Source organism: Bufo bufo, chromosome 2 (genome assembly GCF_905171765.1).
Source record: "Bufo bufo chromosome 2, aBufBuf1.1, whole genome shotgun sequence".
NCBI classification, from domain to species: domain Eukaryota; kingdom Metazoa; phylum Chordata; class Amphibia; order Anura; family Bufonidae; genus Bufo; species Bufo bufo.
Window position 1 is genome coordinate 15,592,123 of NC_053390.1, and position 20,832 is coordinate 15,612,954.

The 20,832-nt window shown below is 46.9% G+C and overlaps 1 long non-coding RNA gene and 2 pseudogenes across 1 annotated transcript; 2 read left to right on the forward strand and 1 right to left on the reverse strand.

Annotated features, from left to right (window-relative positions):
- Window positions 1-20,832, forward strand: part of LOC120992024 — a 363,844-nt pseudogene that overhangs the window by 104,764 nt on the left and 238,248 nt on the right.
- LOC120992027 overlaps window positions 1-20,832 on the reverse strand; it is a 207,837-nt pseudogene that overhangs the window by 63,543 nt on the left and 123,462 nt on the right.
- On the forward strand, window positions 541-1,082 carry LOC120992065. Its single transcript, XR_005776909.1, has 2 exons — window positions 541-597; window positions 734-1,082. It is a non-coding gene; the product is annotated as an uncharacterized LOC120992065 (long non-coding RNA).

The window sequence follows — 20,832 nt, forward strand, 5'->3', positions numbered from 1 at the left end:
GCAGTCCCAAACCCGAAGCAGATCGGCCGGCACCACTCCTGTCGGTTCAATAATGGCTCAAATCCTACTTATCACAATCAACAACCTTATGTGTCACCCCCAATTCCTCAAAGATTGTAAGCAGGGCCCCGACTCCTAGTGTTTCAGTTGTATATTAGGCAGTTACTTTTGTTTTGTACATGAACCCTATGAATTTGTAAAGTGCTGCAGAATATGGTGGCGGTATAGAAATAATAATTATTATGAGAGGCTTCCTGTGAAATCCGTGTTCCGCAGCGTATACATTGTAGATCATACATGGAGCTTCTGGGCAATGTCCGCCCCTGTATGACTGTATAGAGCCTGACGTCGGAGCTTCTGTCAGAGGGAGATATTAGGAAACCCTCCAGTGTTATTTCCTCCGATCACTAAACCTAGAAGTGAAGGAGCTGAGAGAAGAGTCTGATCTATAGACAGATCTACAGGAGGCCATGTGTTCAGTCACTGTGTGCTTGTGTCTCCACAGATGGATCCAGGAGGAGAAATCCACCAGAGAGATGTCCCCGTCCTCTGTATTCCCAGGACTGTCCAGAAGAGAAGGTCCCGGAGAACCCTCAGGTAGATGGAGCTGAGCCCTATACACATCTATATAGGGGGGTCCTGCAGTCACAGAGGGGTCATAGATTGTGGGGGTCTCTTCTGTGGATCTGTTAGATTTCCCACCTGTCTGCTGTATTGTACTGAATTGTTACAGATGACAAATCAGGGGGAAGATCTGATTGATATTAAAGAGGAGGCTGAAGAAGAGCGGATGATGGGCGATTTCCCCCCGTGTAAGAGTGAGGTGGAGGAGGACATTCCAAGAGATGTCACCACAGGTATGGAATCATGAATGGAGAAAGTGACTTCAGGTTCTGTCCTTGGTGCCTTCAGGGCAGGAGGAGAATCTGATCACCGGCTGCTGCGCTGCTCTTTGATTGGAGATGTCTCCATCACATCATGAAGTGTTCCCTTATCCAGCTGATGGCGATCTCTGATCCCAGCTGTTCCTCCAGTATATGACGGTCAGTCACTGTCACTGCCGGCCCTGTGAGAGATCTGAGGAGATCAGATAAACTTGCTGCATGTAAGTCTCACAGGTTCTAGGTATTTCCTTTCAGTTTGTTGTTGTGGGCGGGATCCCACCTCTCCACAGGTTCAGCTCGTTTGCTGGTTAGAGGCTATATTTTAGTCTGCCTCTGACTTCTCACCATGCGGTTGATATTTCCTTCTGGAGTTCCTGCTGGTTGTTTGTGGATCCCTTGTTCCTCACTTTTCCCAAGCTAAGTTCCGCTTTTGCTCTTTGTTGTTTGTGTCAGTCTAGGTCTCAGGGACACGCTGGCCCCTTTTCTGTGGAAGGTACCAGTAGTCCCATTCCCCGTTCCCTAATCTAGGGTTTGCTACAATATTAGCAGGGTCTAGGTACGTGTGTATGTGTTCGTCCACCATCAGGGCTTGCACATACTGTCAGGAGTCAGGGAGAGACTTGGGGATTGCTAGGAGGTAACCATCTCTCCCTCACTAGCTTCTAGGCCTAGACTGTTATCCTATGCTGTCTGTTTATCTGGTGTACCTGTTATCCACATTACCCCGTGACAATAACATCCACACACCCACTAGCGATTATGAGGGCACAGCTTTTGTGCTATCATGATGAATAAATGTACTTCAGTGTGCAGGAGAGAGTTAAAGGTATGCACATCATCCGGGGAAATTTTTCATAATTGCAAATTGCCAATTTTGGGCTAAAAATCTTTTCTTTTTCAATTGGTCTTTATTAAATATATTAAGCCATTCTGTCAGAAAGCGTTCACTTTCTAGCTGTGTGAATCCTACTTTCAGTTTTGTTTTGTGTTGCTTTTCTAATAACCCTTATCTCTAAATTCCTAATAGCTCAAAACACTTGGGTAAGCCACGTTCTTATTAGTAATATAAGAGCGGAGCTATAATGTTTACAAGGTCAGAGCTAAATAGCCGTCAGCTGAGCTGCCTGACTGGAAATAGCAGAAATACAGAACCTGCTACTAGAGAATCTCAAGGCTGTACAGAGAAAGGGGCTCAACACATTTTAATAGAGATCAATTGCAAAAAAAAAATTTTTATCTCAAAATAAGTGCAATGCAATAATAAAAAATTGCCCCAAAGTTGTACATAGCTTTCTCATCTGTCTCATTGGGGGACACAGGCATTGACCATGGGTATAGCTGTTGTCGCTAGGAGGCGGACACTAAGCACACAAAGTGTAAGCTCCTCCCTATTCAGATATATATTTCTTCCTGCAGGGACCAAGCTAATCAGTTTTTGCTTAGTGTCTGTAGGAGGCAGACCTTCCTGCGTTGCCAGTCTGCTGATTTACTAAATTTGTCTCTCTCTTTTTTTTCTATCAGGAAGCTCAGGCTGTCCGGGTAAAAACTTCCTGCACTCCCACCCAGGAGACGGGAGACTAGGGGGTCACCCAAACCCCCTGCTCGTTCCCACTCTCTAGAATAATAAAAGGACCAGAGGTCCCTGTAACAACCTCTGTCTCCCGCCAGCAAGCGCATCACCATGACCGCCCCAGCGAAAGCCCCCTCTGTTCTGGTGTAGCGTCCCTCACAGACGGTGGTGATCCGGCTGGAGTCAGGGGGGCAGAAGACGTCGGACAGGTGAGTAGGAGCAGTGCTCCCTTGCACCGTCCCTCCAGTAACCCCCTCAGTACCACCTCCAGTGCCCCGATCAGTGCCCCCTCCAGGACCCCGGCCAGTATTCCCTCCTCCCCACGTGTGGACTTGAGCAGCAATCTCCTTTAAGAGTTAACATACCTGGGACACTGCTGCAGAAAGGGGGTGTCTGCTTTCTTTGTACACGCCGTGTAGCTGGCCAGCTAAGACCTGTCCTAGGTTGCTAGTATAGCTTATATGTGTATACAGCTAAACCTGCTAATAGCCTTAATACAGTTCCTATGTTTATGTCTTAAAGACAAAAGCAGAGTTATTTACTGTGACATTATGTTTTGGATGTCATATAACTGATATTTTGTGTTCACAGAAGCAGAAAAAGATAATATGCCTTTAAGATTTATTTTGTAATGCAAGGTAAGCTCAGTGACACAGCAGAAACAGAAAGCATAGTGTTAATCTGAAAAAGTCTAGATCAATCAAAGCCAGCTTCTCACACAGAAAGTTTTCACCAATCACAGCCAGCCTCACACACAGCCTGTCTGGGAATTCACCTAGCAGGAGCTGCTAGAATGATTATTCACCAGAGACAGGAGCTGAAGAGACATTCACTCCACTGAAAGCTGTGTTTTTATGGAAGCAGAGAGGCCAAAATACTGTAGGTATTTAAAACAGTTATATAATGTTCCTACTGTTAGTATAGTGATAAGAACTGTATACTAGTGATAAGAACTGTATACAAATTGCAAGCTACAAATTGCAAGCATTCAGAATCCATATTGCAATCCAAATTGCATACAACCATACCAGATTATACTCGACCAATCTGCAAATAGTCACTGCTAACTACATACTGCAAGTAAACCAGTAGTTAATTCTCAGATATACCTCTCAGAGAGATCATAAAGTGCTTAAATAACTTGAAGTGACAGTACAGATAATGAAGAGAGAAATATATCCATAATTTTATGTTGACTGACAAGATTGAAGAGTTGAACCACCATCTTATGCATACCGACATTTTGTGATATCTTTTCAACACGTGTTTTGTACATGGACTATCTGCTGCGGAGGTGGCAGTGTTATATATGAAGAAAAGTTAATAAAGAAGTTATTTGAAGCATTTGGTGTGTTCCTTAAACCTACTGTTTCCATAGAACAGCGCTAGTGGAATTTCAGAGTAATAGACAGTCTGGTTAGACTAAAAGTCAGAGATATTAATATTCTTCTAATGCCACAGCGCAAAAGGCACTTCATAGTGCTGCGCCTGCCACAAGCGCGTCTGCTGCAGCTTCCCGGGCTGATGGCGTCCTCTGGAGAGCATCGGGAGATGAGGGGGCGGAGTTTACTCCTGAGTGCCGCTTTCGGGTCAGTGCAGCGGTTCTGGGGCAGCCGGGACCGTTGTTAATGGAGGCCCCAACTTCTGTGCGGCCTATTCATGCAGGGTCCCCCCATGGCTTATTTTCACTGGCCAGTATCTGAGACGGTCGGGGATGCCGGCATAGTTCCGGCGAGCTTGGGGGCGTGGCCTGAGAGCGAGGGGACATGGCTTGAGAGAATGGACGGGTGCTGGAGTCTGCAGCATTTGGGCGGGTGGCAGGGCTTGTGTTCGCCCTGCCCCCACATCGGCTCCGCCCACTTCCGTATTTTTAAAGCTCCTGGCGAGAAATGAGGGTCTGACTGGCATTTGGAGGGACACAGGCTGGGTAAGTGTTGTTTGGCCCTTCTTGCAGGGCCTAACTCTCCCATTTGCCTAATTGGGGTGACAGGTGTTTCATTATGTCTGAACCCATGTCCCGAAGCAGGCGGTCCCTTTGGTGCGTCATTTTGCCTGCGTATCATGCTGCGCAAAATTTCCATCCCCTCAGTCAGACTCCCTCTGCTTTGCATGTGCTGCGCCGCCGTTAAGCGGCTCTGCTCCGGACCCATTGCCTCCCGCTGGCCAACCTATGGAAGGGTGCGTTCCCTGTCTAAGGTGGTACAGGATGTCTCCAATACCAACAAAGCTATTGTTGATATATTGGGGCGTTTGTCGGCAAGGCAGCCCTCTGACCTGTCTGACTCTGGGGATCATGGGGCTCGTGCCCATCGCGGCCGCCCCACAAAACGGGCCAGAACTTCCTCCCCCAAAAGGGGTTCTGTGTCTCCCTTGTCCTCAGCCTCCTGATAGAGAGTCTCACTCCGACATGTCCTTAGCTGAAAAGAATTTTCCGAGGAGAGAGGGTCAGATGAACATGTTGTCTCACCGGCCGGTCAGTCACCCAAATCCCGCTCTGTCATCTGCCAGCTCGGGTTTTTCCTTTAGAAGGTCCCGTCGCTCGCACAAGTGTTCCCCCAACCACCAGGAGTTTGATTCCTCTCTCTCCAAGGAGTGGAATTTTTCAGATAGAGGTTTATGTTGCAAACACGCTTGAACATCCTTTTCCGGAGGATTTGACTAAGAAATGGTCGGATCCACCTATAGTGGACCCGCCAGTTTCCCGCTTGGCTAAACATACTACCTTGCAAATGGCGGATGGGGCATCTTTTTCTGATATCAAAGATAAGAAGCTGGAAGCGTTTGCAAAATCTGCCTTTGAAGCAGTGGGCACATTGCTGCAGCCAGTGTTTGTCTACATGGGTGAGCAAGGCTATGGGGGAGTGGGCAAATAACTTACGTCAGGGTCTTGAGTCAGAAGTCCCCTCGGAGGAACTTGCAGATGTGGCCCTGCAGCTCTCGCATGCCAGTGCATTTATTTGTGAAGCATCTTTGGACGCGGCCAGGTTTATGGCTCGCTCGTCAACCCTTTTGGTGCCTATTCGCCGTGCCCTATGGTTCTCATGCTGGGTGGCAGATAATGCTTTAAAGCGGAACCTGACGGCCCTCCCATTTACCGGCATGTCCAGCTGGGATCGCTCCCTTAGACTCCTTGGATCGGCCGATGCATCTCCTTGCCCCAGTACGCCAGGCCCTCAGATGATGGATGGACTCTCCAAAGGTGACATCGGCGTGTTCGTTTCTCCCTCTCTGTTGGAGGGTGTTAACAACGGATGCAAGCCTCAGGGGTTGGGGGGAGTGTTGGAAAATCTTTCGGTCCAGGGGGTATGGTCACGTGAGGAGTGCTCCCTACCAATCAATGTTCTGGAGTTAAGGGCTATTCGGCTCTCTGCAACACTGGGACGACCATCTGAGGGGTTGTCCGGTGCGGGTGCAGTCCGACAACTCCACGGCGGTGGCGTACATCAATCACCAGGGTGGCACTTGGAGCTCGGCAGTCATGGAGGAGACGGCGCTGATTTTCAGCTGGGCTGAGAAACAGGTTCCGGTGCTATCGGCAGTTCACATTCCAGGCATAGACAACTGGATCGCAGACTTTCTCAGCCGGGAGCGTCTCAATCCCGGCGAGTGGGCTCTTCACCCGTAGGTCTTTTGGGACATCTGCGAGAGGTGGGGTCAGCCGGATGTGCCTCTCATGGCCTCACACTTCAACAACAAGGTCGAGGAATTTGCTGCACGGTCCAGGGACCCCAGGGCCCTGGCATGCGATGCACTGGTGATCCTGTGGAGTCTGTTCATGTTTCCTTACGTGTTCCCGCCTCTTCCGCTCATTCCGCGGCTTCTCAGGAAGATCAGATCCGAGGGACTGCTCGTCATTCTCGTGGCCCCAGATTGGCTGCACAGGGTGTGGCACGCATCCCTAGTCGCACTTCTCACCGATGAACCTTGACGTCTTTCTCTTCGGGAGGACTTGCTGTTGCAGGGGCCGATCTTCCACCCGAATTTAACGGCATGGCTGTTGAAGCCGCCATACTGAAGGCTCAGGGTTTTTCAGATGCAATGATCCAGACTGATGCCAGGAAGCCGTCGTCTTCCAGAATCTACCACCGGACTTGGAAGTCCTACTTTAGTTGGTGCAAGCGGAGACAGCTGTCTCCAGTTTTGTTTGTTTTTGCCGCGACTTTTGGCTTTTAATGTAGTCGGGCATGGACTTGGGGCTGGCTCTCAGCTCTCTCAAAGGGCAAGTATCGGCTCTTGCGGCTCTGTCATGTAGCTCACCCTTCCTGATCCTCCATCAGGATAAAGTGGTCCTTCGCACTGTGCAGTCCTTCTTGCCAAAGGTGGTGTCGACATTCCATCTAAATGAGGAGATTATTCTTCCTTCATTTTGTCCGGACCCGTCTCCTCCTCGAGAACAGTCGCTCCATGCTCCTAGATCTGGTGCGTATCTATCTGTCCCAGATGGCATCTTTCAGGCGGATGGATGCCCTGTTCGTGATTCCAGAGGGGCTGAGACCAGGGCTGGCAGCGTCAAAGACTTCTATTTCCAGATTGCTTCGTTTGGCAACCTTCCGGGTGACTGCTCATTCGGCTTGGGCAGTGGGAGCCTCTTGGGCGATGCATCACAGGGCTTCGGCCCTTCAGGTGTGCAAGGCGGCAACCTGGTTGTCTTTGCATACTTTTTCTAAGTTTTACAGGGAGCACACCTTTGCATCTTCTGATGCTTCTTTGGGGCGTAGAGTTTTACAAACAACGGTTCTCTGATTAGCATGGAGGTTGTAGTTAAGCCCATTCCCAGGGACTGCTCTGGAACGTCCCATGGTCAATGCCTGTGTCCTCCAATGAGATGGATGAGGAAACTAGATTTTTGTACTTAACGTAAAATCAGTTTCTCTTACGTTCATTGGGGGACACAGCTCCCACCTAGTTTTTTGTTTATGGGCCTTTTCGGGCCTGTGTGGTTCTGGGTTTGCACATAATGTTATTTTCTTATGTCTGGCTTCTCCTACGGCTTTTGCACTAAACTGATTAGCTTGGTCCCTGCAGGAAGGGATATAGCGCTTGCACTTTGTGTGCTTAGTGTCCGCCTCATAGCGTCAACAGCTATACCCATGGTCAATGCCTGTGTCCCCCAATGAACGGAAGAGAAACAGATTTTACGGTAAGTACAACAAATTTTGGGCTTGTCAGCAGACATTACAAGAAATCTAGACATTTTTGTAATTTCCTTTTGTAAACGGTTAAATCAAATAAATTAGTGAAGAAATCCCCCAATAATAACAGCGGAGAAGAAAGCTCCTCATCTTACTTCTATATTTCATATATGAGGCTGGGGGCAAGAACTGAGGACCTATCTGACAACACACAAGGTCTCCTGACAACTCTGCCCACTAGTCACAGAGGGACATGTTATCTTCAGGACTTTCCTATTGTGCAACCTTAGGCTGTGATATCAGCAGTCAGATGTCTATAATCTAGTGCCCACTGTACAGCTCTCCGGGGACATGTCTTCTGGAGGGGTCTCCTATAAGGGTCTATGGAGGGAACCTTTCGCCCCCTAATGCCGCCCTCTCTGACCGGTGACAGGCTGATGTCTCTGGTATATCACGTATGTGTGGATCTTCAGTAGTTCTGGAGAAGTCACCGATTGTGTGAGTGCTAGGAGTCCGGAGATGAGGCTCTTACTGCCCACCTGCCGCTGATTGACAGCCTTCTCCCTATTAGCGTCAGTATTATGAGAGTGGGGGGAGGCAATATCTCATGAATACACTGGACTTCTGCTTTATCCCTTTAATGACCCATGATGGTAATGTCCATAATATATGTAGCAACATCTAAGTGGTTGACAGGATGTTGGGGCTCCCTCTTTCTAGCCTTCAGCACCTCACAGTTTAATTGGTCAAGTTGGGTACAATGGCACGCAGGGACCTAACAAATAGGCCATGCCAGATGCACAGTTCAATAGATTTTACCAATTAATCATTTAAAGGGGTTCTGCACTTTCATTTAACTGATGATCTATCCTCTGGATAGATCATCAGCTTCTGCTCCGCGGGGGTCCGACACCCGGGACCCCCGCCGCAGCCTTCTCACTGTTTACTGCCGGCCCACTGACGTCACGACTAGTATCAACTAGCGGGGCTAAGCTCTGTTAACTTGAATGGAGCTTAGCCGCGCCCACGCTAGTTGATACTAGTCGTGACGTCACTGGGCCAGCGGTAAACAGTGAGAAGGCCACGGCGGTGCTGGAGCGCCGCTGCCTTCTCAAACAGCTGATTGGCGGGGGTCCCGGGTGTCGGACCCCCGCCGATCAGAAGCTGATGATCTATCCAGAGGATAGATGATCAGGTAAATGAAAGTACAGAACCCCTATAATAAATTATTTAGCCCATTTAAAAAATAAAATAAGGTAGCAGACTCTCTGGTAATTCTGTTTCCTACAAGTCTCCATGACCACACATCCAAGACTTTCTTTCCCTGGTAAGACAAGAAAGAAAAACCTTGTTTAAACGCCAATTGTACTGGTTGAATGGGCTTTAGGAGCAACGGGCAATCTCGCCACTAGCTGTACTCTTTGGGTTAGCACAAAAGAATGGAATTATGACATCATATCACCGATGGAAAGAGGCGGATACCTTGGGTAAAAAACTCAGGTCTAACTAAAACATAAGCATCAGTGATTCTGAGAAAAGGTTCCTGAATAATGAGAGCTTGTATCTCACTAACTCTCCTCGTTGAAGGAATCACTACTGAGGAAATTGTCTGAAGTGTAAGAAACCTCATGGAGATTGCATCTAGAGAGAAGTCATAACAGAACTACATTAAGGTTCCAAAGAGGAACCAGATTTTAAATTTTTGTTTTAAACCTGTCAGCTGCTCCAAGGAGTCTAGAAAGTAACTTTCAACAGACTGGTGTTCTACAAAGCACTCAAGGCTGAGACTTGGATCTTAAGCGTACTATGGAAAAAGCTCAGATCTATGGACATCCTGTAAAAAAAATCAAATCCCAAGGGTATATTTGGAGAATCCTCATTCTTTTGTTGTCCACAACATGAAGCAATTTTTTTTTTTTTCCATATTTAAGGTAAATTTTGGAGGTGGTAGACTTTCTACTACATAGTAATTTCTGCACCACTCTCAGATATGACATTTTGTAACAGGATGGATTTCTTAAACTCCAGGCTGATAACTTCAGAATTTGTAAGTGTTTGGTAGAGGACTGGACCTTGGGTAAACAACAACCCTGGAGATAAGGGGAGTGTGATGGGTTTTTCTAAGCAGATTTTTCAGTAAGCCCAACAAATTCCTCCTGGGTCAGTATGGGAGGATGAGAATTAGAGTGTAGTTCTCCCTCATGAACATCGGAAAGACTCTGGGAATCCAAGGAATAGGGGGAAATTACACATTTCTGGGATTTTGTTTTACAATGGAGAGAAGTTTTAGTCCTGTCACATGTGAACACAAATTGTACTGATGTCAGGCTGGTCACAACAGCCTGGCCTCCGCATTAAGCCCCCTGGGCCACCACTGGAGGGAATTTCATCAGGACTACAGTGCCTGCAGAGTCGGGGACCAGGCCGCAACATGAAGAGGGAATGCCGCTGCCCTCCAGATCTGACCTTGGCCTAGACAGAGTAAAATGTCTTCAGCTCGGAACCCCAGAGGAGCTCCCCGCACCTCACCAATCTGCTTGCTTTAACAGGACAAGAAAAAAACACTGGAGGGGTGGGGTTTTAAACATTTCTGTTTTTTTTTCCCCTGTTCTATCAGAAGGCAGTCTCATATGTGCTGTCATGGAGACAAAAAAAAAAAGAATAAAACTGAAACATAAATTGCAAAATGGTGCCATTAAAAAAACACAAGTCTTCACACAAAAAACAGGCCCTCATACAGCTGTATCAATAGAAAAATATAAAAGCTACTAGTACTAAGGTACTAGGCCCATTTCATAACAATATTAAATAGGATCTCTGACTAGACATCACAATACAGACTATGTGTAGTATTAAATTGGTCTCTTACATCTGAGGAGGCCGGTGTACTTACTTTGAAACACTATTAGAATGGCTGATATAAAAATAAGCATTTTATGAGTCCATCTAGAACAGGCATGCTCAACCTGCGGCCCTCCAGCTGTTGTAAAACTACAACTCCCACAATGCCCTGCTGTAGGCTGGTAGCTGTAGGCTGTTTGGGCATGCTGGGAGTTGTAGATTTGCAACAGCTGGAGGGCCGCAGGTTGAGCATGCCTGATCTAGAATATTAGCGTTCTCATGAGTCCGATGTGTCCACCTATAATATAATCGACAGGCTCCTTTACCTTTCAATGTACCTCCTCCTCTGCAGCTGCTGAAATGTCACACATGTTTGTTCTGCAGTAAAAAGAACATGCTTTACACAGTCTGACACCCAGTCCTGCTCTCGGCACTGCACATTTTGCCCTTCAACACTAACTGGGCTTTCATACAAGTTCACAAGGATTAGTGATTTGTCACCATTCAACAGAAACTGCATCCATTATCAAACAGATATTAAACCCGATGACACTGGTGTACTCATTAGAAGAATCCATGTAATAACGCCCACTTACAGCTTACTTATTTTTAGTGCACCTCCTCCCCTGATAAAAATCCCACACATGCTCAGTACAGGCTGCAGTCTCTTTAGTGAGAGAGCACCCATCTTCTAGGAGCATGGGTGTAACGGATCTCCTGGCACCCCGACTGGGTACCTCCATTGATGGATGCTCCTAGTGCTTCCCGAGGGCTCCAAGCACTCAACTTGACACCATAACCACCACAGACCCCACGAACCGCCACAGCTTGGTTGGGGTCTCACCATCCTCCACCCACGCTGGACCCAAGACCGGGCTTTAACTTCCAGTTGGTGAACCTCTCCTAAATCCAGAGAGCAGGAACCATGAAGAAGCTCTTACAAGAGCTAGTAGTTATAGCCAGGGGAGTATAGCAAATCTTCAGCGTATAGCAATCCCCAGTGTCAATCAGTTACCCAAACACCAGCCTCAACATGATGAAGGGTAAAACAGGAACTCCCTTTTTGAACACACAAGCATTGACTTATATACACATTTTCCAACAAGGGTACAACCCCCGTGGACCTGGCTGGGAACTGAGGACATAACATAGCAGCCAATCCTTTACAGTTTTACAGTTTAAACACAAAAGCTATACATTCAACAAACACAATGTCATTGCCTGTGACGCAATTAACAAACACAATGGCATTGCCTGTGACGCACTCAATAACAGAATAGGCATTGTCTTTGACGCAATCAACAAAATACAATTACCAAAACACAATGGGCTAACTTAATTACTCACAGGCCATATGGGTTTCCCCCCAGGACCAGTCTATGAGGTCCCCTACCTCCGTAGCTGGTACTGAAGCAGGGGATACTTCAGTTGGGTCTTCCCAGCTGTAGAGTTGTAGGTCTGGGACTGCCACCCAGCTCTCTGGCAGTGTATGTTGGGGCCGAATTGAGCTGAAGAAGTATTGGTAATCCTGCTCCAGCTCCCATTCCATTGTCACTAGAGATGCCAGGTCTTGTCTCACCTCTCTCGCTGTAGCCCAATCATGCATAGCCTCCCTGTAGTCATAGATATCCCAGAACCGGGACTCTCCAGCATCTCTGAACTCCGGTTCTGCGAAGGACTCAAACAACAGGCCAGGGCCATCATAATACTCACCCTCAGGTCTGTCGTGCTCAGCCATCCAGGGGGAGTGCCGAATCACATACCACCAGAGTGCCTGGTAGGCGTCGTCTAGCCAAAGCTCCTTCTATACCAGGCTCTCAAGTTCCGTCACCCACTCATCCAGGGGCTGCTCTCCCAGAAGGGGCATTCGCAGGGCCACTCGCATCCGCAAGTGCTTCTCCTCACTGGGGAGACTCTCGCCCCACTGACACTGTACATCTTCCAGGGCCTCGTGCCAGACGTTTTTCCGGACCAGTCCGGGTAATCCTCTTCCTCATCGTGGAACGCTGTCCTAAGACTAACCGATTCCATCCTGCTGTATCCCGAGGCGCTGTATGGATACTAGCATTGCCCTCAATTTTGTAAATCCACGAACGGTGTCACTGAGCTGCTTCTTCCATTTACTAGGGCGCCATCCCACTGCTGCCACCAATGTAACGGATCTCCTGGCACCCCGACTGGGTACCTCCTTTGATGGATGCTCCTAGTGCTTCCCGAGGGCTCCAAGCACTCAACTTGACACCATAACCACCACAGACCCCACGAACCGCCGCAGCTTGGTTGGGGTCTCACCGTCCTCCACCCACGCTGGACCTAAGACCGGGCTTCAGCTTCCAGTGGGTGAACCTCCTAAATCCAGAGAGCAGGAACCATGAACAAGCTCTTACAAGAGCTAGTAGTTATAGCCAGGGGAGTATAACAAATCTTAGGCATATAGCAATCCCGAGTGTCGATCAGTTACCCAAACACCAGCCTCAACATGATGAAGGGTAAAACAGGAACTCTTTATTGAACACACAAGCATTGACTTATATACACATTTTCCAACAAGAGTTCCACCCCCGTTGACCTGGTTGGGAACTGAGGACATAACATAGCAGCCAATCCTTTACAGTTTTACAGTTTAAACACAAAAACTATACATTCAACAAACACAATGTCATTGCCTGTGATGCACTCAATAACAGAATAGGCATTGTCTTTGACGCAATCAACAAAATACAATTACCAAAATACAATGGGCTCTGCCTGTGATACAATTGCCAAACATAATGGGCTAACTTAATCACTCAAGTCAGAATACACACATTTTTTCCCAAAACACAGAGAACACCTTAAAACCCCACATATCCCCATAATTTATGCATCCATGGATAGCTCTGATCAGGGTGAACAACATATCCAAAAATCACCCAGATCCGAGCAGGGGTTCCCGAATTCCATGGAAGTCACATTTGGCCGACAGCAAACATAACCAAAACAGTTCCACAGATTTAGGCTGTGCGGCCGGTCTATCTTCTCCTTCAAAGTTAGTATATGGACCATAATCCTGAGGCAAGAGGCTGGCAAACAGGCCCCTCCAAAACCCAGTGGCGAAGTTAGTTTCGCCACAATGGGAAATCACAGCTTCTAATTCCTTTATTTTTCTGCAGCTTGTACTGAGCACGTACATAGATGCTAAAAAGAAAACAAACAAAAAGGCAGAAAGAGGGGGGGGGGGGAGAATCTACTCATTTGTGGCCCTAGTATACAGATATATATAAAGAAGGGTCATCCCTTATAATGTACCAGAAGATCGAATCTGTATATACAGTCAGGTCCATAAATATTGGGACATCGACCCAATTGTAACATTTTTGGCTCTATACACCACCACAATGGATTTGAAATGAATGAACAAGATGTGCTTTACCTGCAGACTGTCAGCTTTAATTTGAGGGTATTTATATCCAAATCAGGTGAACGGTGCAGGAATTACAACAGTTTGCATATGTGCCTCCCACTTGTTAAGGAACCAAAAGTAATGGGACAGAATAATAATCATAAATCAAACTTTCACTTTTTAATACTTGGTTGCAAATCCTTTGCAGTCAATTACAGCCTGAAGTCTGGAACGCATAGACATCACCAGACGCTGGGTTTCCTCCCTGGTGACGCTCTGCCAGGCCTCTACTGCAACTGTCTTCAGTTCCTGCTTGTTCTTGGGGCATTTTCCCTTCAGTTTTGTCTTCAGCAAGTGAAATGCATGCTCAATCGGATTCAGGTCAGGTGATTGACTTGGCCATTGCATAACATTCCACTTTTTTCCCTTAAAAAACTCTTTGGTTGCTTTTGCAGTATGCTTTGGGTCATTGTCCATCTGCACTGTGAAGCGCCGTCCAATGAGTTCTGAAGCATTTGGCTGAATATGAGCAGATAATATTGCCAGAAACACTTCAGAATTCATCCTTCCGCTTTTGTCAGCAGTCACATCATTAATAAATACAAGAGAACCAGTTCCATTGGCAGCCATACAAGCCCACACCATGACACTACCACCCCCATGTTTCACTGATGAGGTGGTATGTTTAGGATCATGAGCAGTTCCTTTCCTTCTCCATACTCTTCTCTTCCCATCACTCTGGTACAAGTTGATCTTGGTCGCATCTGTCCATAGGATGTTGTTCCAGAACTGTGAAGGCTTTTTTAGATGTTGTTTAGCAAACTCTAATCTGGCCTTTCTGTTTTTGAGGCTCACCAATGGTTTACATCTTGTGGTGAACCCTCTGTATTCACTCTGGTGAAGTCTTCTCTTGATTGTTGACTTTGACACACATACACCTACCTCCTGGAGAGTGTTCTTGATCTGGCCAATTGTTGTGAAGGGTGTTTTCTTCACCAAGGAAAGAATTCTTCGGTCATCCACCACAGTTGTTTTCCGTGGTCCTCCGGGTCTTTTGGTGTTGCTGAGCTCACCGGTGCATTCCTTCTTTTTAAGAATGTTCCAAACAGTTGTTTTGGCCACGCCTAATGTTTTTGCTATCTCTCTGATGGGTTTGTTGTGTTTTTTCAGCCTAATGATGGCTTGCTTCACTGATAGTGACAGCTCTTTGGATCTCATCTTGAGAGTTGACAGCAACAGATTCCAAATGCAAATAGCAGACTGGAAATTAACTCTGGACCTTTTATCTGCTCATTGTTATTGGGATAATGAGGGAATAACACACACCTGGCCATGGAACAGCCGAGAAGCCAATTGTCCCATTACTTTTGGCCCCTTAACAAGTGGGAGGCACATATGCAAACTGTTGTAATTCCTGCACCGTTCACCTGATTTGGCTGTAAATACCCTCAAATTAAAGCTGACAGTCTGCAGTTAAAGCACATCTTGTTTGATTCATTTCAAATCTATTGTGGTGATGTATAGAGACAAAAATGAATTGTGTTGATGTCCCAATATTTATGGACCTGACTATGTATATATTTGTTTCAGGAGTTTTACTAGGCATTCATAGGAAGTTTTGATAATCTGCAAACTGGTCCCCTGATGATTTGGCGGATGCCAATGAAACGCATCGGGACAATATAGCATAATTGCACCTGGGACCATTGAGTCACTTTTTGGATTACTATATATTTTTCCCTTTCTGTTTCCTTTTATTCTTGACAACTGGGCAGTCACTGTTGCCTTATTAAGGGACAGTAAGGGGAAGTCTAGAGAGGGAGTACCACTAGTGAGAGCTTCCAGGGATACATAGGGGCAGCGTCCCAGTACCCCTGTCTCTCCACTCTATCCTCCATCCCGTCCTTTGCCTATAGGATTGTGCACTGTTCTGAAGGCATTTAGAGGTCGCATTGATTGAATTTTTCAGTGTGTCCTTGTCTTGTTTTATAAATAATTTTGGGCCTTTTAATATTGTATATCAATAAATGTTATGTTTTAATTGCGGTGAATCATTCATGTGAAAAGAGTTGTGACGCGTCATCGGGTGCTATATACACATATGTGGACCGTATACGGAAACATTCATTTCAATGGCTCTGCAAAAAAAAAATGCATAACGCACAAGGATAGTACTGTTCTATCAGGGGCCAGCTGTTCTGTTCCGCAAAAAACGGAATGCACACAGACGTCATCCGTATTTTTTGCGGATCTGTTTTTTGTGGACCGCAAAATACTGAAAAAGCCATAATGTCGTGTGCAAGAGGCCTTAGTCAGGGAGAGCTGTCCCTTTTTTTTTGAAGAAAAACTTGTCAGAGACCCAAAAGTCCTGTTAAGGACTATTGTGTGTGACAGCAATATCTATTTTTAGCGCATCCTGCGCTAAATAGCTTGCAATAGTTAGGCTGCTGCAGACAGCACCATTATCTGCGCTACATTTCCTGTGTAACGTGTGCGCACCCCAAAAATATCTGTAACATCCAGTGTACTTTTGCCGTAGACGTTGTCCGCTGTGAACAGTGAAATTAGCTGCGCTACATCTCCTGTGTAACGTGTGCACATCCCAAAAATATCCGTATGCCTTCCATTTCCATTTTTCTGTTCCATTCAAAGATAGAACATGTCCTATTATTGTCCGCATAACGGACAAGGAAAGTACTGTTCTATCAGGGGACAGCTGTTCCGTTCCGCAAAATACACACGGACGTCATCCATATTTTTTGCGGACCACAAAATACAGAAAAAGCCATACAGTCGTGTGCAAGAGGCCTTAGTCAGGGAGAAAGTTTAGAGGAAAAGATAGTGTAGGGAGTGAAATTCATTATTTTTTGGTAAAAAACTTGTTAGAGACCCATAAGTCCTTTTAAGGACTATTGTGTGTGGCAGCAGCAATATATATTTTTAGCGCAATCTGCGCTAAATTGCTAAAACTTTACAGACCCAAAAGTACTTTTAAGGACTATTGTGTGTGGTGGCAATATCTATTTTTAGCGCATCCTGCACTAAGTAGCGTGCAATAGTTAGGCTGCTGCAGACATCGACATTATCTGCGCTACATCTCCTGTGTAACGTGTGCACATCAAAAAAGTATTAATGACATCCAGTGTACTTTTTCAATAGACGGTGTCCGCTGCGGACAGTGACATTACCTGGGGTACATCTCCTGTTCAACGTTTCCACATCCCAAATACCTGTGACATTCCCTGTAATTTTTTATTAGCCGCTGGTGACATCCGCAACATTATCTGTGGTATTTCTCCTGTGTAACGTTTCCACATCCCAAATACCTGTGACATTCCCTGTAATTTTTTATTAGCCGCCGGTGACATCCACGACATTATCTGCGGTATATCTCCTGTATAACGTTTCCACATCCCAAATACCTTTTTTTTTTTTTTTTTTTTGCGCATACACTTACAAATCCTACGCTACTGTACGTGTGACATACTTTCAAGCATATGTAACATTTAATATGAAGACGGCGAGCAGTAAGGGACAGGGAAGTGGCCGTGATGCTGATGGAGCACGCAGAGTCCGTGGACCTGGGCGCGTTGAAACTGTGCCTGCTGCCAGAGCACAAGAAAAACAATCATCCACAATACCTAGCTTCATGTCCCAGTTTGCAGGGCGGCGCAGGGCAACGTTCTCGAAGTCAGACCAGTGCGGTGGTCGGTTGGATTGCAGCAGATAATGCTTCCAGTCGGTTAAGCACCACCCTGTCTTCCACCAAGTCCAGTCTCAGTAGCCAAGAGTCTGGTCAACACACCCCCTCACCCTGATCCTCCTTCCTCCCACCATGTAGAGTCTTGCCAAACAAGTGATACCACACTCGGATATTCCGAGGAGCTCTTTTCAGCACCATTCCTTCATTTGGGCCTCTCAACAAGCCCGCTTGAAGAGGGACATGAGATCTTGTGCCCTGATTCCCAAACTCTTGAGCATCCACAGTCACAAGAAGATGACAGTGGGGAACGGCAATAAGTGTTTCACGAGGTGGATGATCATGATGAGACACAGTTGCCAATAAGTCAATGGGAATTAGTGTCTCAAGAGGTTGATGATGAGGATGAAACACAGTTGTCAATAACTGATGTGGTTGTTAGGTCAACAAGTCAGGGGGATGAGCAGAGTGAGGAAGTGGAAGAGGAGGTGGTGGACGATGAAGTCACTAACCCAACCTGGGAATGTGGCAAGCCGAGCAAGGATGGCAGTACAGAGGGGGAGGGATCCGCAGCACCGCAACAGTCTGTAAGAGGCAGTGGGGTGGCAAAAGGGAGAAGGCGGGCACCACCAAACAGGCTCACAACTGTTCTCCGGAGCACACCCTTGCGGAAATCTCCCTTGCCAAGGGGTAGGTGTTCCGCAGTATGGCGCATTTTTGAGGAAAGTGGGGACAAAAAAGAATTGTAATTTGCAACCTGTGCCATACAAAAATGAGCAGGGGCGTGAACACTAGCAACCTCACCACCACCACCAGCATGATCTACCACATGGCATCAAAGCACCGTAATAGGTGGGCCGAACACCTGGGTCTACAATCTGTGTCTGCGGGTCACACAACTGCCTCCTCTTCCCCTGTGTAACGTGCTGGCCAATCCCCTGTCGAAGGCGCAGGCCTCCTGCCTTGTACCTGGACCTTTGCAAGCACCATCAGCGACCACATCCACTTCCGTGTCCCAGCGCAGCGTATAAATGTACTTACCCCAGGCATTTGAACGCAAGTGCAAATACCCAGCCACCCACCCACAGGCCATAGCCCTAAATGCGCACCTTTTCAAATTACTGGCCCTGGAAATGTTGCCATTTAGGCTTGTGGACACTGAGGCCTTCCGCAGCCTGATATCGGCGGCCGTCCCTCGTTATGCAGTTCCCAGCCGCCACTATTTTTCACGGTGTGCTGTGCCTGCCCTACACCAACATGTGTCCCGTAACATCACCCGTGCCCTGACCAACACAGTTACTGGTAAGGTCCACTTAACCACTGACACATGGACAATTGCTTGTGGCCATGGACGCTACATTTCCCTGACGGCACACTGGATGAATGTTGTGGAGGCTGGGAGCGAGTCGTACCCTGGGAGGGCACAGGTGCTACCGACGCCAAGGATTGTGGGCCCTAATTCCATCAGGGTTTCCGCCACCACCTACGTTAGTGGCTCCAACCTCAACTTCTCCTCCTCCACTTCCACCTCTGAATTATCATCTTGCAGCACCTGTCATGCCCTGCTCAGGTTATGTGCGGAGGTCTGCCAGGTTAGCAGCACGTGTGTAGTTTTTGTTTTGGAGTTGAGCTGTATCCGCCTCCCATCAGGTGCACTGGGTGGGGTCGTTTGTATGAGTTTAAAGGGTTTCTACCACCAGAAATACTGTTATGTAGCTGACTGACATTAGCGATGTGCTAATGTCAGCACTACATAACAGTATGTTTCTAACGTTAGTCCCTGCAGCTGTTTTTGTTAAAAAAAGCACTTTTATAATATGCTAATGAGCCTCTAGGTGCTATGCGGGCGTAAAATCAGCACCTAGAGGCTCCGTCCACTCACCCAGTATGCCGCCCAGGTCCAGTGTTGTGCCCACCCAGCTCCTCTTGATTGATGGCACGGTCCGCCGCATCGCTGCCGAAATCCCGCACCTGCGCCGTTCACTTCTGTCTTCGGCGCAGGCGCAGTGAGTGAAGGCCGCTCTCCCGATTCCGGCTTCCTCACTGTGACGTAGTCGGCGCAGGTGCAGTAAGGAAGCCGGCACCAGGATGGCATCATTCACTCACTGCGCCTGCGCCAAAGACAGAAGTGAACGGCGCAGGCGCAGGATTTCGGCATCGATGCGGCGGACCGTGCCATCAATCAAGAGGAGCTGGGCGGGCACAACACTGGACCTGGGCGGCATAATGGGTGAGTGGACGGAGCCTCTAGGTGCTGATTGTACGCCCACATAGCACCTAGAGGCTCCGTCCACATAGTAAAAAACTTGTTAGAGACCCATAAGTCCTTTTAAGGACTATTGTGTGTGGCAGCAGCAATATATATTTTTAGCTCAATCTGCTCTAAATTGCTAAAACTTTACAGACCCAAAAGTACTTTTTTTTTTAATAGTATCTTTTTATTTATTAATTTAGCAAAAAGCATAACAAACACATCAAATACAGACAATCATCAATTGAGTCCAGTACAAATCAAATACATGGGATCAATCATAACAGTTCCTCATGACCCAAGTTCGGGACAGAAGAAAAAGATATCACTTTCAGGATGAACAGTACCCAACATATCAATCCTAAGGAAGATTCAAAGTACTGCACACACACACACACACACACACACACACACACACACACACATTCACACCTGCCTTCATTGGTCAGAACAGTCTTTCAGTCTTCTATGGTACTAGAGTCTGGGCTCCAATCCAGGGGTCCCATATCTTCATGAAACGATCAGGGGTCCCTCTTCTCTCAAACACAAACTTGTATAATTCAAGATCAGCATTAACTAGATGTACCCATTGTTGCACAGTAGGATTCTTAGGAGGTTTCCAGTTGAGAAGGATAGTTTTCCTAGCATAATATAAGAGTATTCTATACAGCTTCCTGCCAAATTTGGTTGGAACAATCTCGTTAGCTACTCCCAACAGACTAGTGAGCTCAGTACAGACGTTAGGAAAGACTAGTTTGTCATTAAGATATTTATGGATTTCTTCCCAGAAGCCAAGAATAATCAGACACTGCCAAACCATGTGTATAAGACAACCGTTTTCATGTCCACATCTTGTGCAATGAGGGTTCGGCAATTTACCCATTTTAAATAGCCTCACAGGAGTATAATAAATCCTATGAAGCCACTTAACTTAAATCAACTGATCCCTAGCACTTACCACTGTAGATCTCCATGTACAGCTAGATTCTTTAACATGAACATCTTCCAAACCTTCAATGTCCCTTTTCCACCTAACAAATGCCCTGTCCAGGGGGGAGTCCTGCAACGCCAT